The sequence below is a fragment of the Chlorocebus sabaeus genome, chromosome 14, assembly GCF_047675955.1.
Source record: "Chlorocebus sabaeus isolate Y175 chromosome 14, mChlSab1.0.hap1, whole genome shotgun sequence".
NCBI lineage: Eukaryota > Metazoa > Chordata > Mammalia > Primates > Cercopithecidae > Chlorocebus > Chlorocebus sabaeus.
The window spans coordinates 109,281,036-109,306,709 of NC_132917.1; the positions used below are offsets into that span (position 1 = coordinate 109,281,036).

General features: G+C 47.8%; 1 long non-coding RNA gene across 9 annotated transcripts in view; it reads right to left on the reverse strand.

Moving 5' to 3' along the window:
- The window catches only part of LOC140713385 (uncharacterized), a 130,339-nt gene that overhangs the window by 66,596 nt on the left and 38,069 nt on the right, over positions 1-25,674 (reverse strand). The window contains exons 9-10 of one of the 9 annotated variants that reach the window (XR_012095471.1): positions 7,770-7,887; positions 3,917-4,130 (exon numbers count right to left, since the gene is read on the reverse strand). The exons of 5 other annotated variants lie outside the window; for them this stretch is intronic. This is a non-coding gene — a long non-coding RNA (uncharacterized lncRNA). Of the gene's footprint in view, positions 1-3,916; positions 4,131-4,683; positions 5,767-7,769; positions 7,888-25,674 lie in introns of those variants that run through there. 3 more of the 9 variants (XR_012095463.1, XR_012095465.1, XR_012095464.1) reach the window with 3 other exon arrangements.

The window sequence follows — 25,674 nt, forward strand, 5'->3', positions numbered from 1 at the left end:
AGGCTTTTCCAACCCAACCCAACCCAACCCAACCCAACCCAACCCAACCCAACCCAAGGGCCCTGAGACAGGCCCCTAACGAATCGTCTACAAACTCTTGAGACAGGCTTGCCCTGACAAATCATCTGCAAACTCCATCTTCCATTAAAAACAGTACCGAAAATAAGCATATTACCACCTTTTAAAAATTACTGTAAAGTGGACAGTGTTCAGTTCTGTGAATTTCGGCACAAGTATTCCCATAATCATCATCACACAAGCAAAACAGTCCAACAGCCCCAAACCCACTCACGGGGCCTCATAAGCATACCCTCCCATTCCCAGCAACCACCCTCTCTGTGTTCTCCCATCCCCCAGGTCTGTCTTTTGCAAGTGTTGTCGCAAAACACTCGCAAAATCACGATTTCCTGGGCATCGTGCTTGGAGGTGCACCCAGGGTGTCCTGTGATCAACAGCCAGGCCTCGGGGCTGCTGGGTATATATTATTCCACGTATGGCTGTGGCACATTGTAACCTGTTTTGGGCAACTATAGACAGCCCTATTAACATCTGGGCACAGTTTTTCTTAAACATCAGCTTCTGTTTCTCTAGGGTAAATACCCAGGATTGGGGTCACCGGGCCCCACGTTTGTGTGAGTTCAGTTTTGTAAGAAACCGCCAAGCTGTCTGCACCGTGCTGAACCCCAGCATTGCACAGGAGTCCCGACTGCCTGTCCTCACCAGCACCTGGGGCTGTCGGAAGACCTTAGTCAGGCGCTCCACAGGGGTGTGAACAAATTCACTGCGGCTTCGGTGCACATCTCGGTGCAACCAGTCACGCTGAAGGTCATTTCAGATGCTTTCGGGCCATCCCCCAGTCCTTCTCAGCGAAGCATCTGTTCAGGTCTCTTCCGCTTTTAAGTCAGGTGATTTGTTCTCTGTCATGAGCCGTGGGAGTCCTGTGCATTCTGGATACGAGTCCTTTGCCGGCTGCATGGTTCACAGAAATCTTCTCCCCGTCTATCAAAAATGTGTCTCTTCAATTCCCTAGGGGTGTCTTTTATATTAGAAGTTTAATTTTGATGAGTCTTACCTACTTGTTTTCTTCCTTGATTATGGATCACGGTGTGGCTAAGAGCTCTCACCCTCGGTCTCCACAATTTCCCTTTCTTTTGTAGTTTGGTATTTTACATTCAGGGCTATGGTCCACCTTAATTTTCATACAGGAATTTCTCCCTGTTTTCACTCTTTTGCATACGGCTGTCCCATAATTCCAGCACCATTTGTTGAAAAGACTCAAATTCCACTGAACTGCTTTTGCGTCTTTGGATCTGTTCTGGACTCCACTCTGTCAGCTGACTCGTGTGTCCATCCTGAGCATAATTTATGACTTTAGTGGCTGTCTCTGTGAAAAAAGGAATTCTGTCTGGAAGCAAAAACCACATTAGAAATGCTCTAAATAAGATTTTTCCTGTTGTCAGGAGAGCAAAGCCACTGCCCTAAGCAGAGGTGAGGCCTCAACAGCTCCCGGGCACAACCTTAACACACAATGGGGAAGGGAATTCATTTCAAGGGCCACAACGTGAGACCAACATAGCCATGAAAACTGCAATAATTTCACAGCAGAATGAAATTCATAAAGAACTGCTGAGAAGCGTGTGATAAGTTACATAAATCACTGTTCCTTAAATTCTGACGGTTGACTAGAACAGAAATAGCTTCACAGTACAGTTCAAACAGGAGAAAGGTAGGTAGGGGTGGTTTCCACACCACACAGGGCCTGCAGGAAAGGGACACTCTTCCTCTAAACGGGAGATCCCGGGAGTGATGTGATAAACCATGGTGAGAGGCCCGGAACTGTGCAAGCCGGAGTCGCGGCCTTGGCCCCACCGCAGAGCCTGTGTCCTTGAACGACGAGGCTCAAATGTCAGGCCGGGGCAACCGAGGCAGTTATCAGGGGACAAGAAAACGAGCGCACGGTGGAGGCAAAGGTCTGAAATTGCGCGGCAACTTCAAGTCAAGTGGGACAAACTGACTCAAAATACAGGTTCCAAAAACCATCACAGAGAGCTGTTCCTCGGCTCTGGAAAGGCTAAGGGACTAATGCCCACACTGAGCATCTGCTCCCAGAGACGACCCTGGTGACCTAAGGCCCAGCTCTTCCGAACCCGCGCCAAACCTCAGTGAGGAACTTTGTTGGTATCTTATGGCACATTGACATGTTCCCTTAAAATCTGGTATTTCATCAACAATGCAGGCGCCAGCTTTGACTCGTACACATTTCAATTAAACAAGATAATTTACACCCTGACCATGCCAGGTAAGAGGTTTACTACAATCTTTAAACAGCCAGAGGCTACAGTCTGCTCCTACACAACACCATGTCTCTACAAGTTCGATGGGTTATTTACTTTCCATGTCTTCACTTGCCTAGTGCTAGAAAGCAGATTAAAAACAGAAGGAACCCAGAAACACTATTGAATGAGACTCAAATATCTTGCAGTCATCATCGTGATGAGACGTTTATTAAACAGAAATGTTCTCCCCTGTAGAAAGCAGCACACATCAACACACACCGATAACTGTCGCCAGCATTCCAGATCATCTTCCCTTCCATGGCCACAGTGCAGGGCAATGGACCACGCACACCTGCAGACCCACGGAAAGCGGGGTGACACGGCCGATTCTTGCAGCGAGCAGGCCAGGGTGCACTCAAACTGCATCTCTTTCCAGAGGTCCGCCATGGAAAGTTACACATTTATTCCACGAGTTAATGGCACTGCACCAAACATTTCTGTAAGATTCTCTTAGCAAGCTTTTCCTTCTGCCTAAAATGTCCTGACACAAACTGAAAAAGCTCTTGGAGCTGCCAAAGACTTCAGTATCCCCTTAACTATTGTCATGTACGCCAGTGTGAAGAGACCACCAAACAGGCTTTGTGAGCGCAACATGTCTGTTTATTTCACCTGGGTGCAGGCGGGCTGAGTCTGAAAAGAGTCAGCGAAGGGAGGTAAGTGTGGAGCCGTCTTATAGGATTTGGATAGGTAAAGGAATATTACAGTCAAAGGGGGCTTGTTCTCTGGCGGGCAGCAGTGGGGGTCACAAGGTGCTCAGTGGGGGAGCTTTTTGAGCCAGGATGAGCCAGGAAAAGGAATTTCACACAGACACACAAAAAATCATCGCTTAAGGCAAGGACCGGCCATTTTCACTTATTTCTGGTAGAACGTTATCAGTTAAGTCCAGGCAGGGCATTTGCACTTTTGTGATTCTTCAGTTACTTCAGGCCATCTGGGTGTATATACGTGCAAGTCACAGGGGATGCGACGGCTTGGCTTGGGCTCAGAGGCTTGACAACCATAGTCTTTACTTTTAAGGTGTGGGGTAAGATCATATAATCCCCAACTAAGCTCCTGATGCTGTGTGTGGCATCCAGCAACAGGACGTTCCATTCCTGGATTACATTTGACTCAAGAGTCCACAGTGAGAACAATTTCTGGTGAATGAAATACCAGGCAGGAGGGTGATTCCGCTGGGCAGCTCTTCACACACAGCCCAGTCGCTGAGGGGAGAGGAAGAGGCCCACGCGCGTCCACCGTGCTCACGCCCCCTTGGAATGCGCCCCACTCCTAGAGACCCGGACCCAAGGGAAATCTGACCTAAAAATGGGCAAACCCTCACTTTGGCAGAGGGACAGGGACTCGGGGCCACAACTTGACCTCAGAGCAACACAAGTGCAGACACAGCACCCCAGGACACCCTCCCCACCCAAATTCAAGGAGGAAAACCAACCCCCGCCCCCTTGCGGAAACCCCCGGCTGCTGGAGCAGACGCCTGCCGGCGTGTGCAGCCTCTGCCGTCCCACATTCCGGGCTCAGCACCTGTGCCTCAGCCCTGGCACTGCTCACCACACCCACAGGTGTGCCAGGAGGGGCAGGTCCGAAGGTCTCCACTGCACCAAAGCCTGCAAGGCAAAGGGGCCGCTCCCTCCAGCAGGAGTCCAGAAGCACACACTGCACCAGCGTCACAGCGTGAGAATTCTTCCCTCGGTCTCCGAGTCTCCAGTCTGTTGCCCGCCACGGTCTTCTGCCAACGGCAAGGCCCAAGCTGGGCAGCACGTTTGGTTCTCACCATTTCCCTTGTCAAGATCAATACTGCAAACATATCCGATTCATCCTGCCACTAAAAAGGAAATAATCCGCCATCTCCATCACAAATGACGCAACCAGGTTTCCATTACTGCGGTGTTTCCCCCCCCCCCCCCATTTTGAGATGGAATTTCTGCTCTGTCTCCCAGGATGCAGTGCAGTGGCGCGATCTCGGCTCACTGCAACCTCTGCCTCCCGGGTACATGTGATTCTCCTGCCTCAGCCTCCCAAGTAGCTGGGATTACAAGGTGCCTGTCACCATGCCCGGCTAATTTTCATATTTTCAGTACAGACGGGGTTTCACCATGTTGACCAGGCTGGTCTGGAACTCCTAACCTCAGGGGATCCACCTGCCTCCTCCTCTCAAAGTGCTGGAGTTACAGGCGTAAGCCACCAGGCCCAACCATTACTGGTGTAATTTCTAAGCCACTCTCTCACACCCACTCCCTTTTTTTTTTTTTTAAAGAACCAGCTTTATGGCTATATTTTTTTCCCAGAGAACCAGTTACCCATTTCAAGTACAAATAAGACACCATGTTTAAAAACCAAAAACGCCAATTTGCACAGAAGTCTCCAAATACCTAGCTGATTTGAGCCTTGAGAATAACATCAAGCTGTTGGCTGAATACAACTTCCCTTTCCATCTGTCTGCTTGTGAGTTAGACACAAGGACGAAGCCACCAGCTAGGGACATAAAGGCAGGAACCACCAAGGCAGCCGAGACTCCAAATAAAAGCTCGAAGGACCAACACAAATGCACCACACCCTGCACGCCCTCCTCTCCTTCCTTTTCAGAATTTCCAGAGGATGAAACAGGGACCTCCTCAGACGTCCCACGGTGCAGGCGACCAGAAGGGAAGGCGGTGGCAGCCTGAATGAGGTGACCGGGAAATCACATTCCACAAACAGAAATTCTCCATGTGCTTTACATCCTCTGTCTCTGAAGAACTATGCCAGCCTAACAGTCGCTAGAAAACCACCTTCAAGTGTCATTTCCCATTTCAAGCAAAGAAAACAGTGGTGGGGCATGAGGGAAAAACATAGCCATATGTTCTGGGGTATTAAATAAGGTTTTTTCTGTTATAAACGTATAATTTTACATTCTCAGTTTTCTGTATAATTGATATGCTTCCTAATTGGCAGACATAGTAATAAAAAGTGAATTCCAAGTGTAAGATCAGAGGACCCGTTCACATGGCTTCAGGTTCTGCTACTGTGTTTCAACTTAAGAAAATGGTTCTGTGCGTTGGTAACAAGGCCTGAGAGTCTGTGTGTGAGTCTGTGTGGCTGTAATCAGGGCTCGTGTTGGCTCTGTACCAGAGGATGTTACACTGTTACATTATCTTCTACAAAAAATCCTGAAAAAATGAAGGCTGAATAGACATACACACCCTCCCAAAACAATCCAAATGTCCACCGATATGAAAAACAGATGAATTACGGTTTCCATCATGGAATATTCCTCAGCAGTGAAAACAAACTATAGCCACAGGTGCCAACTAGGATAAAGAAAACCTTTTAAACACGTTTAAAGTGAACTGACTAGGCGGAATTCCTCGATTACAGGCATCTGCTCCAAAAGGGTACTGTTCTGAATCCTGTGATGTAGAATGATATTTAGCAATCCTGTTTTGGGGCACATCTAGAAAAAAAGCAAAATAATGACTACACAATTTTAAATTCTTTGTAAATTATAACTATTACTATGAAAATTCTAAAAATGTGAAAATCTTCCCAACTGTTGTTGGAAAAGCTTCAAAATAAATACCCTGGCATTGCTTGCCACACCCACAGGTGTGCCAAAATAAATGAAAATATAGCCCAAGTTAGTAGAATCGAAACCTGAAGATGTACGAGCCGTCCCCCTGCCTCGCTATCTATACATCGTGTAGAAATTTAAGAGCAGGTAGTGACACTGCAATGCAAGGCTCAAACCAACTGGGTATTTGGAAACTTCTATGCAAATTAGCATTTTTGGTTTTTAAACACGGTGTTATTTGTACTTCAAACAGGTAACTTTTTGATTCCCTTGGAAAAAATATAGCCATAAACCTGGTCTAAAAAAAATAAATACGGGAGTGGGTATGAGAGAGAGTAGCTTAGAAATTTTAAAAGTATCAGCAGGGAGCAGTGGCTCATGCCTGTAATCCCAGCACTTTGAGAGACAGGCCCAGGGGCCTTTGAGGACACTGGTCTCCTCTGCTGCCTTCCTGCTGGACTGACCCCCCAGGATATTCACTGGATTTCCACTCCTGTCTCATTTAACATCCCAAGGGTGGTCTTCATCCTCATCTGGGGCTCAGCTCTGCCCCAATTTCTTAAATCTCTGCCTTCAGAGCCTGAAAACACCCACGCCCAGGGTCACCCTAAGTCCACGTTTACCCCAGAGAGTCCCAATTTTATGTTTTCCCAGCATCGCCTTAGTGATAATTTATCCTGTCAATTCCAACTGCCTTCACACCTCACCCCTGCTGTCTCCCAGCAGACCCCACTCAGATGCACATGCCCCAGACCCCACACCCAGGTCTGTGCATGCTGCCCTGCTTTGCCCATGTGGGGACCACCTCTCTTTCTTGAGGAATCAGCTGGCGATCATCTCCCTTGTGGAGGGCTGCCCTGACTTCCAACTCTCTCCAGCAAAGGCAGAAGCCATCCTCGGTACTTCCCCAAAACTCAGGCCAAGTACGAAGATGGCACAGATGTTAGCTGTGCCTGGGATGCCATGGGCAGGGTCCCCAGATGCTCTGCACATGGCCCGGGGCACTGCCTGAACATAGCAAGTGCTGAAGAAACAAAACTGACATGCGCTGACCTCTGATAGGGCCCCCTTCACCATCCATATCTGTCTCCCCTCTGGACAGCAAAATCCACAAGACACGGAGGGCTTGTCTCACTCATCTTCAAACTCCCAGAGTCACCCTGGTAGGTAAAGGGGACTCAAATGTCTTCTGAAGGAAGCGGCTGGTTAGCTGCCAAGTTAAAGGGCCTGTGAAATTCAGAGCTCTGCATAGGAGTCCAGCAGACTTTATTATGAATGACTCCAACCACGGCAGAAGTGGCCGTGGAACCAGTGCTAACAAATTCAGGATTTGTTCACTGTTTCTCAGTTAATTATCACAACTCATTCTCACAGAGCAGCTGCGGACAGATCCTCAGACGTCTACACAGAGTGGGACGATGGCGCCGAGTCACGTGAACGTCCTGTTGCAGACTGGGAGACACCGGTCAGACATGGACCCAGGCAGAGCACAGACCTCACGTTAAATCTGCTCCCTGTAAACAGCACTCCCTGCCACGCCCTTTCCTATCCGCACAGCTTCTACAAATTCAACTCTCACACCTGACACCTAACAATACTGCACACCCCCATGTGAACGCCCCATTTACCTCCCAAAATGACCCGGCATGGCCGAGTACAAAAAATTTCAACATAAGGGAACTGGAGGGCATGTGGGGCTTTCTCGAGTACCTGCTGCCTCCTGATGGGAGGGTCCAATGCTTCACACCCCTAGTGAAGGGCGGGTCTCTTCGGCCCCCCGACTTTGACCTGGAGCTTAAATCAGCATTAACTAATTTCACTTTCCAGGACCAACTTCAAAGGCCTGAAAAGCCAGAGAAGGGAGAGGAGATGGAACACACCCTCACCTCAGACCTGCCGCAAGCACGCACTTCTCAGATGCGTCCCAAGGTGCACAGCGTGTCCGATGCCTGTTTCACATCCACCGACCTGCAGGTCTTCTATGTGGCATCAGCCTCTTGGGCACTGGAAACAAGAGGTATAATGGCAAATCCCCTATGCAGCAAAGGTGAGGCAAAGGGACCCAACGCAATGGAACTGACCTTTTTCTGACAGTCTCAAAACAGAAGGAAAATACTGTACAACCAACTTCCCCTCACGCAGGTTTATTTACCTGTGACTCAGAGGCCATGACAGACAACTTCAGGTTCTTACCGATTCCTATTTTCCCCATCCAGGAAGCCTTTGTTTTTAATATCGTACGCACTTGCCATTTTGTAGGCCAAAAACAGCAAATACTGCCAGTTTCCTATAGTTCAACTGAATAAAATATGATCATGGCCTTTTGTGAAACCATGAAGAAGAGGTGGATATCTCAATATGTGTTTCCAGACTGGCTTTGTTCCTGAAGTGGTAACTCTGTTCACTCAGGATTTTAGACACTGAAGAATAAACATCAATATCCCACCAAGAAAATCAAAAAAATGAAATAATTTTGCATCCACCTTGGAGCCGTTTTAGGATAAGGCAGGACACAAACTTTTAAAAAGCTGCAGTTGTCCCTCTGTATACACAGGGACATGGATTCCAGAACACCCCCCGAGTTTACACAAATCTACGTATCCACAGGACTCCACGGCCACCCTATGGAACCGCATGTAGGAAACGTCGGCCCTCCACAAAGCCAGGTGTTTTCAGTAAGGGTTTGGTTGGAAAATAATTAACATAAGTGTTCCTTCGAAGCTCAAAACCTATGTGGTTCAGGGTCAGCTGCATTTATTACTTGTGTCATATCTGAGGCCTGAAAGCCATCATTCTCGATACCTTAACGTGATGGTTAACAAACTAACTGTTCTGATTAGAAAGAGGAAAAAGCTTATTTTTAAGCTGACAATGAGAGTGGATGCGGCTACGGTGAACGGAGAACAGACCTAAGCAAGCACCAAGGCTGGGGTGACTGCCTGTGCTCAGACCCACCAGGGCCTGTTCCTCCATCTCCCTCTGCTGAAAGGGATAACCGCTTCTCCCCCACGACTAAAGGGCCTTTTTTAAATACTCACACGAGAAGTGCTATGAAAAGCTAAAAGGTCACAGATAACATTTTTAAAAATAAACATTAATGTAAGCATTTAACAAGCCCATTATGATTTTTAAAAAAATGGTAATAAGTTCTTGGGTGTGGTGGCTCATGGCCGTAATCCCAGCACTTTGGGTGGCCGAGGTGGGTGCATCACCTGAGGTCAAGAGTTTAAGACTAGCCTGGCCAACATGGTGAAAACCCTTCTCTAACGAAAATACGAAAATTAGCCAGGCATGGTGGCAGACGCCTGTAGCCCCAGTTACTTGGGAGGCTGAGGGAGGAGAATCACTTGAACCCAGGAGGGAGAGTTTGCAATGAGCCAAGATCGTGCCATTGCACTTCAGCCTGGGCGTTGTGTGAAACTCCATCCCAAAAAGAAAAAAAGATTATAAAGTTTTCTTTCCAATGAACTTATCATTCAGCCACCGAGGTATCCTATAGCTACTTATTCAGCCATGAGATACACAACAGGAGATATAGGCGAACAGGACACAGTTCTTCCCTGAAAGAAGGCTGCACCCTCAACAGAAGGGAGGCACATACTCCGAATGGAATCGGCATAGGGAACAGATGCTGCTGCAGGTGGAACTGGCTGCACAGAGCACCCGCTCAAGTGTCTGAGAAACAAGGAGCTGTTGGTGCCATCACCTTTCATACCTGAGCTGGGTGGTGATGACATCACTACCACTACCACCCGGGACAAAGAGCCCCAGAACCACACAACGAGCTTACAAACTCACCAAGGCGACGACCGAGTAATGTGCATGGAGTGATGCGAACACGCAGACGTCAGGGCCACGCACGGAGTTGGTTTTGTGCATCAACCTGAGCGTGCCTAGGGTACCCAGATGGCTGGTTCTGCATTATTTCTGTGTGAGATGCATGTTGGCCTCTGGACTGAGTGGAGACCCATCCTCGCCGGTGTGGGGGGCACCACCCTATCCACCCAGGGCCCGAGTAAAACAGCAAGGCGGGGAAAACTGGGTTCACTCCACCTGTCTGGCTGATGGGCCAGTGACATTTGTCTTCTGCAGCCCGTGCTCCTGGGTCTCAGCTCCTCAGACCCGGGTGGGATCTGCACCCTCCGCTTCTCAAGTCTTCAAGCCACACCCTCCCAGGACTCCAGCTTGCAGGCTGTGTGTCCTGGGGCTTCTTGGACACTGTAGCCCCTGCAACAAGCCTCGCCCTGGAGACACACGCACACCCGGCTGGCTGTCTCTCTGGAAGCCCTGACTAAAAGCCGCCCCTGAAAGTGGTCTTCAGAGTTTCTTTCTAGCCCTAAGATCCCAGCACCCCTCCTACAATTCTAGGCGGAAAGGTGAACGGAGACCAATGGACAGAGGTGTGTGCGAGGACACACCAGGCAGCAGCACTAGGCAGGAGGGCACTAACGCTCACTAAGCAAAGAATCAATGCTGCTTGCCACAAAAATGAGAGCAGTAAAGATTTCTTCAAACAGAAATGAGTTTGTTTCATGATTTGCTCTTAATACATAAGAAAGCATAAAATTAGACCTATTAACAATTACGTAAGTCTTTAGAGGCCCTTGAACTACTTCTGTCCCTTTGTGTTTTTATAGAAAATAAGCCTGAGGTTAAAGAGAATAATGTCACTGGCCACAACTGGGGCCACGAGAGGACACAGCTTATACCCCTGAGGTCCCTGGGTGCCCCCAAGTCCTTCCCTTGCTATTTATGGAAATATGGGAGAAACCAGGAGGTCTGAGCACAGACCTGGCCGTGCTCCCGGGGGCCGAGGAAAGCACCCATCTGTCCAGTCTTCCCTCCACACCCCAAGGTTCCCTCTTACCCAGACTCTTGGGCTGACGCGGCTCATGCACTCAACAGCGCCATCATTAAACGTTTAGCTTCGCATCACGAGGGCCTCCTCTGGCCTCCTCTGACCACTCCTGAACCTGCAGTCAGCACTAGTCTGCAGGACACGCGTGGAAAAAGTTCATGGATCACGGTCTCCAACGAGGAAGGTGCCAGGCAAGGAGTCGGAGAGCTGGGGATGGAACAGCACTCACCCAGGGAGGCGAAGGCCAACAGCGGCCACCACCGAGGGCCTCCCTTCCCACCTTGAGGGCAGCTCACCCAGGAAAGCGAAGGCCGACACCGGCCACCACTGAGGGCCTCAAGGGCTCTCCCCACCCTGAAGGCGGCTGCGATCACATTTCCCATCGCACCAAGAGACCCCTGTATTGAGCACAAACCTTTCCAACCTTTGAATCTATAAGGAATCACAACACAGACATTCCCTCAATCCAAATGGCCAGCCCACAAAACAGACACGCAATCATGCACATTTCCTGTGGGAAAATCAGTCAGTCCCTGGGGCCTCACGCCAGGGGTGGGGGAGCATCATGGGGAGATGCCCCAGCCCCAGCCTGGCTCTTCTCTCTACAGCTCCTTGCCTTTTCCCTCCTCTTCCCCCCGCCCCTTCCCACCCCCTCCTAGCCTCAGAGGCTCCTTCCTCAAATTCTTTCCCCTTGATGAAGTCATTCATGCCCAAAATACAAGGCAAAGTCATGGGGGCTCAAGAGAAAATCCATACCGTGCCTCGTGTTTTAGATTCTCATAAGTTTGAGAATAACCAAGCAAGAATCTTTGGCATGTGAATGCGGTCTGAAGGCATCTGAGCACAATGCCCGGCACTGGCCCGGAGTGGATCATGGGTGTCTCGGACATCTTCGCAACTCTACGCCAATTATTTTGAAACATACCAGCAGAATAGAACCATGTGAATAGCTGCTTCTCAGTTAAAAGTAGGAAAAGACTTCAAAAGCTGCCCTCAAGGAACATCCTTCCCACCAGGAGTTTTCTGCATCGGGTCCTTCAGGCATAGTCAAGGCCCCTGGGCCCAACTCCCTCATCCCTGCGTCATAAAGCAGCAAAGACAGTGAGGAATAAAGCAAGTGAAGGAGTCAGTACTGCACAAAACGGGCTCCAGAAGCCACAGCCACTCTCCCAGTGTGGGAGCCAAGTTCAGAGACCTGGAAACACCAGCTTTCCCAGGGAGGAGGGCAGAACAATGCCATTTCCCCCTAGTTTAGGGAGACACCACCCCACGTCCTCTGGCCTTAATAGAAGAGACACTTCACATAAATGATTTCAATGACTCCACCACACACAGAAAGTGGGCTAAGGGCTAACACACCCAAATAAATGCCAGGCAAAAACACATTAAATGAACACACAGATAACCAAGGTTCTCCTGTTATCCACGAAATATTCAGAAACAAATCCAGTAAGCAATCTCTTTGCAATCAAAAGACCAATTCAGAGGTGCAGATTAAAAATAAACATACAGGCCGGGCGCGGTGGCTCACGCCTGTAATCCCAGCACTTTGGGAGGCCGAGGCGGGCAGATCACAAGGTCAGGAGATCGAGATCATGGTGAAACCCCGTCTCTACTAAAAATAGAAAAAAAATTAGCCGGGCGCAGTGGCGGGCGCCTGTAGTCCCAGCTACTCGGGAGGCTGAGGCAGGAGAATGGCGTGAACCCGGGAGGCGGAGCTTGCAGTGAGCCGAGATTGTGCCACTGCACTCCAGGCTGGGCGACAGAGCGAGACTCCGTCTCAAAAAAAAAAATAAAATAAAATAAAATAAAATAAAATAAAATAAAATAAAATAAAAATAAAAATAAAAATAAACATACAACTGAACCCTTAATACACCAAGAACCAAATTCCACGGAAGTGTTATCACATCACCACCTCCCAGCTGAAGGAAGCAGCACTGGCCACTGACCAGCTGTTCACTCGTGGGTCAGTGAACGAAAGGCAGTGCTGTCCAGGACAACAATGAGATGTTAACCTGAAAAGGGCAAAATTGCAGAGGCTGGAGGGACCTTCAGGTAACCCGGCCCCCTCAGTGGACAGAGGACCCCCGTGGGGCCACAGAGCCCAGAGCTCCAGTGTGTTCGGGGCAAGGACTCAACTGCAACCCTGATGATGTCCGAACGCCTTCTGCCCTTCTGTGTCTCTGCCCCACTAACGGGGAATCCGTGAATGCTAAGGAAATGTAACGCATTTTACAATACATGTAGATTTTTAGCAAATTAAAGATAAACAGTGACAAACTTTGAGAATTAACCAAAATATAGTTCAATGAATGCCCAAACTCAAAGCTAGTCTCCAAGAGGTGATAAGCTGTGTGTGGTGGTTAACGCCTGTAAATCCCAGCCGTTGGGGAGGCTGAGGCAGGAGAATCACTTGAGCCTAGAAGGTTGGGGTTGCAGTGAGCTGTCATTGTACTACTACACCCAGCCTGAGAAACAGAGTGAGACTGTCAAAAACAAACAAACAAAAACAAATTAAAGGAGTTCAAATGAACTCGCCCGTACCCTTTAAATTTTCATTTGAGTACATGGGGTGATCTAGTTCCTTTTTCCCTTGCAATACATGAATAATCTAATAATTAAATATAATCTAACAATTACATGGGAAAATTTAATTATTTTCCCATTTCATTATTCCCTATCTCAGGGAAAAAGTTAAAAGTATTCCCTATTTCAGGGAAAAAGTTAAAAATCATTTTAAACCTTCCTTCCACAAAACAGTATACTCAGTCATCTCTATCTGCTTTATCATGTGGAATTCAGCTTCACATGTCTATAATACGGTTTTTGTTAAACAGCGTTTATGTAGACAGGCAAGAGAAAGAAACACTTGGTCTATGTAGAAGCAGCAGAAGACACGTTTTAACAGAAAAGGGAGAAGATACCACCGTGTGAATCTGGAAATTCTGTCCTCATCTTGTCCACACACACAGAAAACACCCAAGCACGTGCCTAGTGTCCAACAGGAGCACAGAAAGGACGAGGATCCCTCCAGTTGTTTGATGACCAGCCCCACTTGTCATCGCCACATAACAAAATCCGCACGGCAACTTCAGCAGGTTTCATTCACGATTCCACGGAAATCAGGCTGAAGAACATACAGATGTTTTGCCCACATTTAAAAATCCAAGTGTGGGACTCATAGAAATAAAACACATTATGGGTTCACTTAACTTTTCCAAATTTTTACTTGGAGAAACCTATAAACTTCTTGTCAGTTACATCCTTAAGTTTTTCAATAATTTTTAAATGCAAAGGTCGGGCAAGACTTGTAAAGAGGTACACACATACGGCCCAACGCGGTGGTTCACACCTATAATCCCAGCACTTTGGGAGGCTGAGGTAGGCAGATCACGAGGTCAGGAAACCGAGACCGTCCTGGCTAACACGGTGAAACCCCGTCTCTACTAAAAATACAAACAACTAGCCAGGCGTGGTGGCGGGTGCCTGTAGTCCCAGCTACTTGGGAGGCTGAGGCTGGAGAATTGCATGAACCTGGGAAGCAGAGCTTGCAGTGAGCTGAGATCGCACCACCGCACTCCAGTCTGGGTGACGGAGGGAAATAGTCTCAAAAAAAAAACAAAGCAGGTACACACATACATGCCACGTTCTCTCAAAGAGACGGGTTCTTTTTTAAGATTCCAGAAGTAAATGTGGTTGTCACCCTGCTTTTGAGAGGATGGGCTGTGTTTTAAGCATGAACAGATTTTCCTCCATGCACCAAGGATGCACCATGGAGGCAGTGCTGCCGCCGCCTCCCTAGTCTCTGCCCAGGGTGGGGCAAGGGGAGCTCAGTTGTCTCCTGTATACACCGTTAACAGGCCAGGTGCTCAGAAGGAGGCTTCCAGGACTCGCTGTAGGCATTTGTCAGCAGGGCAGGCAGTGCCTCGTGCTGGTGGGGATCCAGCAGTAAGGGGGTCTTGCACTTCACTCCCTGGGCCCAGCCCCAGACAGAGGGGAAAGAGACACCTGTATCATAAGTCACATGTATTTATAGATACACAGAGACACTGCAGTGCAAGGTGCAGAACTAGAAGGAATCATGGAAATAAGAGGGAAGACATTTAGTTACGACTGGCAGAGCCACCGCAAGCCTCAGCACTTCCTGCCGGAGCCCTCCCTGACCAGACTCCTCCAGGGTCACTGCCACTGCCTTGCCCAGCTCATGACAGGGCAGACAGTGACAGAGCCTCAGAACAACCTCCCACTCCTTCCTCACCAGCCCAGGGGACGAGCTGTTCATGAGTGTCCCAAAGCCTGAATGCGGGAACACAGAGGTGACTGAGCAGAAAGGGGGACAGCCACAATGGCCGCGGGTGTGCAGATATTGCGGGGCACCCCAGCAGCCCTTTCCGTCTTAAAGAGGATGGCCACGGGTGTGCTGATGCTCCCGCGTGACCCAGCCGTCCTCTCCACCTTATAGGGGAATGGCCACGGGTGTGTGGACATTCCCGGGTGCCTCAGAGCCCTTTTCACCTTAAGGAGATTTTCACAGTCTCATATCAGTCTCCAAACTATTCAGTGATGTTGGAAGAGTATCACTGTGGACCAACACTGATTGGCACCAAGTAAGGGCAATTTTATAACCATGTCTCAACCATGAAACAATCAGGTCTTTGGCTATCTGGTCTAAGCTTTTTCTGTAACAAAGTTGGATAATTAAGTTGAACTTTGGTTTTCCAAAGCTTGTTACAGAAACCACATCTTCCTAGGTGTGGCTCTGTGGTGTCACGTGCACACATCAGTAGCCAGGCTTGCCAAGACTCACGGCACGTTACACGTTCACCTGAGAAGGCTGCTCAATCACTGAGGGCTCTGGCATGCTCTGAAATGAATTTGCCACTTCAGTCTACACTCTATTCCCTTGTTTGGTTAAAGAAACCCAAGCAGAATGTGTTTTGGCCAATCACCTGCTGACCCAACTGCAGAGGTTTTAACTAGAGTACTTTCATTGCATCATAGAAAGCAAAGTCATATAGATCAACTCATTATTACCACTCCAAAGGTTTAGTAAATCTCTAGATAATCAGGCAAACATTTTAAGAAGCTACATTAAGGTTTACAATACTCAAAATTTAAAACTACATCCATGCTTCCAAAAACCACCATTCCCATTTTAGATGGCCAAATGCATATGAGAAAGAAAGAAACGTGCTGAGCACATTTTTTGGGTAATCTTATGGAAAAACTGCCACTTTAAAAATGGCTCCAGTTCCTGGCTCCAGATGGGTGTGGTGGGTTGCCTCACTCAATTTCAACTCCACCTGAGGCTGGGAAACTAGAAATCCATTCCCAGACTCCAGGGCCCCAGAATTCCCAGTTCTGGAAACAGCCTGGAATGCAGACCTGTAGCAGAGAATTCTTTCCTGCCCACCCTAACTGTCGTCTGTGGAAGGCGACAGTCAAAGACAAGTCCACCCCCCTAGGCGCAACCGCACCACGAAGAACCATTTCAAGGTGGGAGGTGATTGATTAGTGGGAACAGGCAGTTTAGCTAATCACTTATAAGGCAGAGAAGGGGGGTTTGAAGGCCTGTATCTGGCCTTGCCCTCGGTAAATGGTCATCCACCAGTCAGCCTAAGCCACATGGGAAGGGGCTTCTTGCAGTAAAAGTGGGAGCGCAGTTGTGGGGAGGGGGAGTGTCTTAACCATCACTGTTTTACAGGATCACAGGGCTCAGGCAATGTTCAGTATTGTCACACACCAAGGTTTTTATAGTCTGAAGAAAACTACAGTCCTAAAGTGTCAGTTCTCAAAGCCCTTAAGTTCCTCCTGCTAAGATTCCCAGAGGGTCTCCACTTCTTGCACCGAACCCCAACTTGCACAGGCACCTGTGCCTTCCTCCTGCAGCAAATGCAGATAAGAAGCTGTGGCTCTGCTGCAGTAATGATGCCATGCAGCCCTAACACCACAGCAGAGCAATGGCTGTGGCCTGAATGTCCCCAAAACCTCATGCTGAAACCATCTCTGATGGGATACATTAAGAGGTGGGGCCCTTGGGAGGTCCTGCTCTCAGGACTGGGGTTGGTGTCCTTGTTGGGAGGCCTGCTCCTCCACCACGTGAGTTCTGACGAGACGACCGCTGCCATGCAAGACCCGGCGAGATGCTGCCCTCTGTGAGCCACAGGCCCTGGGGCACCAGATGTGCAGGTGCCTTGACCTTGGACTGCCTTGACCTTGGACTTTCCAGTTTCCAGAGCTGTGAGCAATAAATGTCTCTTTACAAATCACCCAATCAACAGCAACCGGACAGAGGCAGTAATGTCACAACATGAGTCACTTTTCTCAGTGGGCCAGAGGACTCCCCATGAGCCACCACTGTGAAACAAGAACTCCCTGGAGGTTGGAAAGGGGTTCACAAGGAATTCTACCCAGCACCAGGGTGTCTGTCCTTTCTTGCAGGAAGATAACTGAGCCATGGCAGGAAACTACAGGGTGGGTGGGGCTGGACAGTAATGTGTCACCTGCTCATCTAAGCCTCAGTCTCCTGCCTCTCATCACGACAGTAGGGATAACACCCCCCTCACCTGAGCTGTTGGGGGAGGTAAGAGTGCTGGGTGATTAACAATTGTTAGCTCCACAGAAATTAGGCAAAGAATCCACCCCATGTCTTATAAAACCAAACCAGCCCAGGAATTCCACATCACTACTAATTTGCATGGGAAAATGCCAGATTCTCCTAAGTTCTGGCATGTCTTTTGTATTAATAAAGTTTGCAGAGTTTTCACATACTAGTAAATAAAACAGGAAAATAAATCATACAATTTGGAGGCTGAAGCAGGAGAATCACTTGAGCACAGACAGTGGAGGTTGCAGTGAGCCAAGACCTCGCCACTGTACTCCAGTCTGGGTGACAGACTCCACCTCAAAAAATAAAAAAAAAGATTTTGCTGCTTCATACTAGTAAAGTGGGCAGATTCTACATGCCAACTCTTATTCAAAGGTCGCCTAACACTGACTCAGGAACTCTGGCCCTGATGTGCTTGGAGTTTTAATCCTAACAGTGTTAAAGACCACCCCCCAAGGAGCTCTGAACAAGTACTCCAGGTATACGCTGAACAAGACCACACACTCTCTGACCGAAATCTAACTTCACAGACCCAAACTACAGAACCGCAGAAGACACTGCTTCTGTCCAACTTTTTGTTCTGTCATCGTTTGTGTCCATTATTTCCTACAAACCGTCTCATTAGAATTTAGGGCACACAAAAGGCCAATACAACAGGGTTACTTTTCAAAGGTTTGGAGGTGAAGAACAGATACAATGCATCAACTTCCTATTGCTGCTGCAACAAATTACCACAAATGCAAACCTCCTCTCAGCCCTGGAAGTCAGGAGTCCCAGGGCTGAAGTCAAGGGGTCAGTAGCTTGTATTCCTGCCTGGAGTCCCCCAATTCATAGAGGCCACCATGCAGCTTGACTCACAGCCCCACACCCCTCCTACCACTGCCCCGGCCTCAGCCCTGCACCCCTCCGGCCCCTGCCCCACACTCGCCCTCAGCCCCACAGCCCTCTGGCCTCTATCTCGTCCTCAGGTCTCCTCCTCTGAGGCAGACCCTCATACTCCCTCTCATCAAGGCACATGTGAAAACACTGCACCCACCTGGACAACCCAGGGTCCTCCCCCATCTCACTGTCCATTACACTCACATCTGCAAAGCCTCTTTTGCCATGGAAACTTCATTATAGTAACAATCATTTAAAAAGTGCATTATAATGATGTGAAAATTGGCATCGTTTTCCTCCTAATGAACAGATCAGTCACCCATGTACCCATGTAACCTATAAATATTTGACTATTAAATATACAATACTGTAGGAGACAGAGATGATGAAGACGGTTCCTCCCTGAAAGACGACTGGACCTTAGACGGAGGGATGAACATTCTGAACAGGATCAACGTAACTCAACATTTGAGTCGGAGAGGCCAAGCAATGAGACTTTCAAAAAAGCAACCAGAAAGTATGTACTGTGCCTGTAGTTCACATCTGCGCCTGGCGTCATGAGCACGAGCGTGCGGACACGCACACAGGGCCCAAGTTTAAGATCAAATATAAGGAGCTTTCCACTGTAGTATTTAACTAGATCTTGTTACAAAATAGCTTCCTGATTGCAGTTTTTATCCAAAAAGTTCTCTGTAATTAAGGAAATTAATTTTCCCCTAAAAGACATTTATCTACCTATCATCCCTTATAAACTAAATGGGCCTATTAAAGAAAAAAGACAAATGTTTGACTTCGGGGGTTTGCCTACGACTTGGATAAGCATGATTTTCTTCTGGCCAACCAGGGAGCAGCTGGACCAGACTGGAGGGAAGGAAGAACAAATTTCCACTCTGACCTCAGTTGGGCACCAGAGTCTTCCCTGTCAGAATGTGGGTGTGGTGCTTCCCACACACCAGCCTCTGATGAAACTCAGCCCAAGGGTGTGGGAAAATGCTGTCTACTTCTGAAAAATCTATAAAGTACAGACACATCAAAAGCTTCAGAAGACTGTAAAGCGCCAAGGAGACCACTACACCCTTGGAAATTACAGAAAATGCTCAGCATCACACGTGCCTGAAGTCCAGGGTCAGCTCCCAGCTGCTGCGACACCTTGAGCACAGCCCTGGCTTCCCCTCTGATGCAGAGAGCTGGTCACTCTGCCGGCAGCACTCAGAGCTCAGAACATTCTAGATGAAAGCAACGTGTTCCTTTTAAAATGGGGAACCGGGGCAGCACAACTGAAGCTCTACGACTGTCTCAACTACTGGGTTTCGGGGTAGCATTAGGAAATCGTGAGAATCCAAATCTCAATTTCATACAGATTCCAGATTCACTGCAGGTTCCAGAATTTCCTGAAACATTCTTCCAATTTATCACTCAGGATTCCCTTGCCAAAGCTAATAAAGTCTACATTCCTTACGGAAAACCCACCATAAGCATCACCACAAATAAGATCAACTGACGCCCGCCCTTCGCACCAAACATAGAAACTGTTACTCACACAAGACTGTGCTGGAGGCAGCTCTCAGCTGAAGCCGAATCCGTGAGACTTCATTATCCCCATTTTGGATTGAGTGTGAAGACTCTCAGCAAACCAAGGCCCCAGTGTGAAGCAGAGAACAGATCCTCTGATGCCTGCCTGAACATTTCCTTCCCATCTCTGTCTTGCATACTGAACACCCTCAGAGCTACTGAGTCACCCACATTTGCAGGTCATTTATCCAGCCACCAGGATAACACAATTATGCGATAAAAATGGTTCTCAGGGCTTTGTCATACTCAACAAGGAAGCTCAGAAGGGTAGGTAAGCGCAAGAAAGGGGGAAGCGTCCTCCAAACAGACAAAAACCAAGGAAAACCGTGCAGAGACTCGAGAGAGAGAGCAGAAACAGAGCCCGCTGCAGCCTTTCAGGTCCTGCTAGCCGCAGCCCTGCGTTAGGTGGCACCATTTCCACGGATGCATCCTGCTGGGCCCATTTGAAAGGTCCCACTTGCGAGACATTCACCCCCACTTCCAGCTCCTGCAAGACCCGCTGCAGCCCCACTCCACCCTGGGGGCCGACTGTGCAAGTTTTCCAGGTGAGACCCCTCAGAGCCTGCTCAGTGTCTGAGACTGGGAAGCACCAACGATCCAGAAAGGCACAATCCCGTTCTCCTCGTGCTGCTTTCTGGGTTCCAAGTTGTCTAACGAGTGCTGCATAAACCCCGGGCTGGGGAGCCAGCCAGGGCCCAGCAGCACCCAGCTCATGCGCTCCACTCACCCCACAGAGGACCACGGAGGCCCCAGTACGCTCTGTCCGCGGGGCAAGACACCAGAAACAGCCACAGTTCAGGGTTCTGCCACCCACTCCGCTGCCGTAATTACCTGCTGGGATCTGAATTCTCATTGGTTGGAAAGGTGATCCTATAGCTCCGCTGCCTTAATTACCTGCTGGGATCTGAAATTGCATTGGTTGGAAAGGGGATCTCACTGCTCAAGCACTCCCTGCTGTCTCCTTGCAAACAACATAAAAAATCCAAAACCCCTCGTAAAGAACGTTTACTATAACCTCAAAACAAGACCCATCACGAGACCAAGGAAGATACACACGCACATCTGACAGCTGGTGGGTGTCAGTGACCGACACCACGGCTTCTGTGTGGCATGTGAAGCAGGAGGCCTGTCACGGTGACTCAGGTTTGGGTCTGAATAGGGGTCTTCCAAGCAACTAGGCAACCAGGACGCACACACCAAAACCCAAGTCCCCGCACTCATATACCTGGCAGAAATGCTGCGTGGCCATCGACACCAGTTGTGAACCAAGACCGATCTGTGTCCTGTGGCCCTCACAACGTCCGTACATGCCTGGGCCCAGCACAGGCCCGCACGGCACCCTGCTCGCCTCCAGTGGGGCTCTCTCCTGCCAAGGGGGATGGCCCTGAAGTCTGTTGAGATTTCCAAAGCTCTACAAAGTCGCCCTTCCTCCTGCTTGTTCAGAAGGCCTAAAGCCCTGAAGACACCAGTGAGAATTGACCTAGCCTCTTAAGGCAGCTCAAACACCTAAACACAGGAACGCTGGACCACTCTGCCCTCGAGAGCAGCCAATAACACACTGGGCTAAGCAGAAGGCACAGATGTCACATCCAGAGCCAGTGGCGCTCAGGATTGCATTCCAGGAACCGCCCATGTGGGTCCCTCCAAGGCTTCCAAGTCCCACTTGATTGTTTTCATCGTATCTCTATAATATCAGAGACATTATATCTCACGGTCTCTATGAGATTGTCTCTACTTTTATGAGCACATATGCTCTCTGACTTACCACGGAATGAAACTGTTCCAATAAACCCAGCGTAAGCTGAAAATATCCTAAATAGAAAGTTCATTTGACATAATAGTTTCAACTTACAACGGGTTCATCCAGAGGCAGCCCATCTTGGGCCAAACAATGTACTGAGTGTGACTAGTTCACATCATCACAAGGTTGAAAAAAAAACACAAATGTAACCTTTGGGAGCCAGGGACCATCTGTATTACGGCTCCTGTCTTCAGAGACAACAAAAACCTCCTCTTAGACAAGAATCACAATTTATAATCCTCAAAATGTTAAACTTAGTTTAACAATCTACAGGTTCAAACAAAGCCAAAGTAGGCCCACAAGGCCGTTTGTGCCATTCACTAAGACACACGACTCTGTAATAACCCTCACCACAGCCCCTCAGGGTGGGTCCCAGAGGCGGCTGAGGCTTGTGGCTACGGACACTAACGAAACCAAAATCAGAGTACGCAGGTGCAGTCAAGTCATATGACTTCTCCACTAGCATATGCACAAATGTTCATCAGCAAATCTCATCTTTGCTTTACCTCCCTCCCATGACCTAAAAAGGAGTCCACCACACACACACACACACACACACACACACACACACACACACCACTTCAAAAACATAATTAGTACTTGCATTCAATTCTGGGCATTCGGAATAGACCTAATGGGTGATTAAATCTCTCCTCCAACCCATTGCTTAGTCTTCTTAGAGGATGAAGGATTTTGCATAACACAAGTCAACATATAAAAGATCTAGTATAGAAATAGACTTTCAAGTGGTCCTCATTATAGTGATTCAACTAATATACAAAGGACCCAACACACAGCACAGTGTACATTAGAAGAATGATTAATTTGTTCCCCTAAAAATCCTAATATCTACACAGAAAAAATACCCAATACACATTTTATCATTCTTTACCAGTATAGTCATACAAAGGAGTATCACAAAAGCAAAATAACACATTTGGTTTGACTCACAGTTCTAAGTTGAATATAAAATTGCTAAAACCACCAAGACAAACATGACTATGAAATATTTAACGATCCTAACCTAAATTCAAGTCACCATTCAACCACCAATACCTCTGCTCTACTTACGGGAACTTTCCAAAAGTAAATTCTGGAATTAACAGGACAAAATTTTCTGGTGATAGAAATTAGGAAGAAATTGATTGAAGGCCGTTCCTTGGTTGTCAAACATTTTCTCAATAATATTTTGTAAAATAAAAGCGTCAAACAGATCTTTACATTAACTTACAATCTATCAAGCAATACTGGAGCAAGCTTTAAATATTAGCCACATTCTGTCAGGGCTGACTAACATAAAATCAGCATCAGTCTCATGTCTTGCAGCATCCACAGCTCGTCTTCTTAAAACCACTTAAGATTTCATAATTAACTCAATTAAACAATGTAAGTCATCTCCTTGATCTTTGACATGAAGGGGTAATTTTTCCCCAAAATAGTACCTCTTTCCTTGACACGATTTAATCTGTGGTTAGAGTATTTAACAGGATTTCTTTCTTTCTTAGAAAATAAAATATACACCTTTCCAATATAGAAAAACTCTAACTGATAATGCTATAGCTTAACCAGGTCAAAAGCATTTTTTTTTAAGTTAAAAAAAGAACCTAACTGCATCTTTGGACCTTCTGTGAGGTAGTGTCCAGGGTCACTGGGACCCCTGCTTGGCCAGTGTAGCTGGGTACCAATTAAAGACAGAAACCCAAGCATTCACTCAAAGCCCCTTCCCAGCCGTTCATCCTAGTGGAAGAAGCCATGGGTACAAACGAATGCGGCATTCTACGGAGGGCTTTGGGGATAGGCTGCTTGAGAACATCAAAGTGGCTCACGTCCCCCGAGTATAAAGCCAGTGACTGCTCTCAACTTCAGTGCAGCACCATCCACAGCAGCCAACGTCCGGGATAACCTGAGTGCCCGTCAACAGTGGATGAAGGGAACGTGGCCCAAACATACACAGGAGCAATACTCCACCACACAGCAGAGAGTCCTGTCATCCGCGGCAGCATGGATGGAGTTGGAGGACATTACGTTAAGCAAACGAGCCAAGCAAGGAAACGGCACATGTTCTCACTCATAAGCAGGAGCTGAGAACAGATCTCGTGGAGGCCAAGAGTAGGTGGTCAACAGGGCCCAGCAGAGCCCACTCATAAGCAGCATGGGCAGAGGCTGGTAACGGGCACAAACACACAGCCTAATGGGAACACGAGACCTACTATTGATAAATCAGCAGGGGGGTGGCAGTGGGTCATCTACTGTGTATTTCAAAACAGCTAGGAGAGAATAACTTAACATAACCAGCACAAGGAAAAGAAACTATTTAAAGTGAAAGACATCCCAAGTACACAGATTTCATCAATATGGGGGTGAATCAAGGTATCACATGCACTCTGAAAATATGTATTTTTCAGATACAAAATAAAATATTATGTATCAACAGAAACAAAAACCAATGACAGAACCATTTGCAAAGCACGTGCAGAAGAATGGGAAGCACAACATGGTGTGGCTCTGTGTCCCCACCCAAATCTCATGCTGAACTCTAACCCTCTGTTGGAGGTGAGCCCTGGTGGGAGGTGATTGACTCATTGTGGTGGTTTCTAATGGTTTAGCACAATCCCCCAAGTGCTGTCCTCATGATAGTTCTCCTGAGATCTGGTTGTTTGGAGGTGCATGGCACCTTCCCCTTCACTCTCTCTCCCCTTTCAGCCATGTGAAGACATGCTGGCCTCCCCTTCACCTTCCACTCTAAGTTTCCCCAGATGTAGAAGCCTGTACAACCCACAGAACTGTATGCCGATTAAACCTTTTTTTCCTTATTACCCAGCCTCAGATAGTTATTTATACCAGTGGAAGAACAGTACAGTCCTCAGGACCAGCAATGTTTTCCTTCTACCCAGCGGCCAACAAGGTCCCACACCCTAGCTGGTTTTCCAAAGCTTTGCCAGAATGCTGAAGCCGTTTTGGGGATACTAACTTTCCCCATCTCTGGCAAACCAGATGGGGCATCCTATTTGCCTCTTACCACCTTTCTCAGAGAAACCCCACCTCTGAAACAGCCTCCACCAGGGGCTTCCTTCAGCAGCAGCAAAGCTGAGTATTCCTTGCACTTCCCTTCTTCTGAACAAGTAAACATCTTAAGCTTGTTTTTCCATCTTCCCAGCTCATTGAAAAAAATATCTTGTGTTTTCTATTTTCCTAACACACACACATGGAAGAGAAGTGCCGTGAGGGCAGGAGCTCTTGTTTTCCCGGATCTGAGCCTGGCCCTCAAACACTAGCTGAATACTAACACGATATCCAGAGACAGAAATGCAAATATCCACATGACTTCAAATACCCTAAGGATCTAACAGGCCGAGTGGCCATGTAACTATGGTGTGCTGGACCATTCAACTGGTGTCCAAATCCCTGTCCAACTGAGCTCTTTAATTTTGAGACTTTTCAGACAGCTGTTTTGTTGTTGTTGTTCTGTTTTGTTTTTATTAAAGGGATATGTTACAGTTATAATCAAGAATATCCCAGGCCGAGTGTGGTGGCTCATGCCTGTAATCCCAGCACTTTGGGAGGCCAAGGTGAGCGAATCACCTGAGGTCAGGAGTTCAAGACCAGCCTGGCCAACATGTTGAAACCCCATCTCTACTAATACAAAAATGAACCAGCCATGGTGGCAGGCACTTATAATCCCAGCTGCTCAGGAGGCTGAGGCAGGAGAATGGCGTGAACCAAGAGGTGAGGCTGCAGTGAACCAAGATCGTGCCACTGCATTCTAGCCTGGGCAACACAGCAAGACTGTCTCAAAAAAATAAAGATAAACCAATACTCCCAGTTAGTTCTTCACCAATGTCAGATACATCAGTTTCAAGAAAAATATGAAAGCATGTTTTTAAATTTCAGTGTTGAATTTAACCATATCTTTTAAGAAGATATGAAGATAGAAGTTCCCCAAGGATCGGGGGAGAAAAAAGCAGTTAAGAAAATTTTAAAACCTCAGGAGAAAAGCAAATATGGGTTAAGACCTCAAGGCAAAACTTTTTCTTTGCACTTGGATTTCAAAAGAACAGAGATGCCCAAATT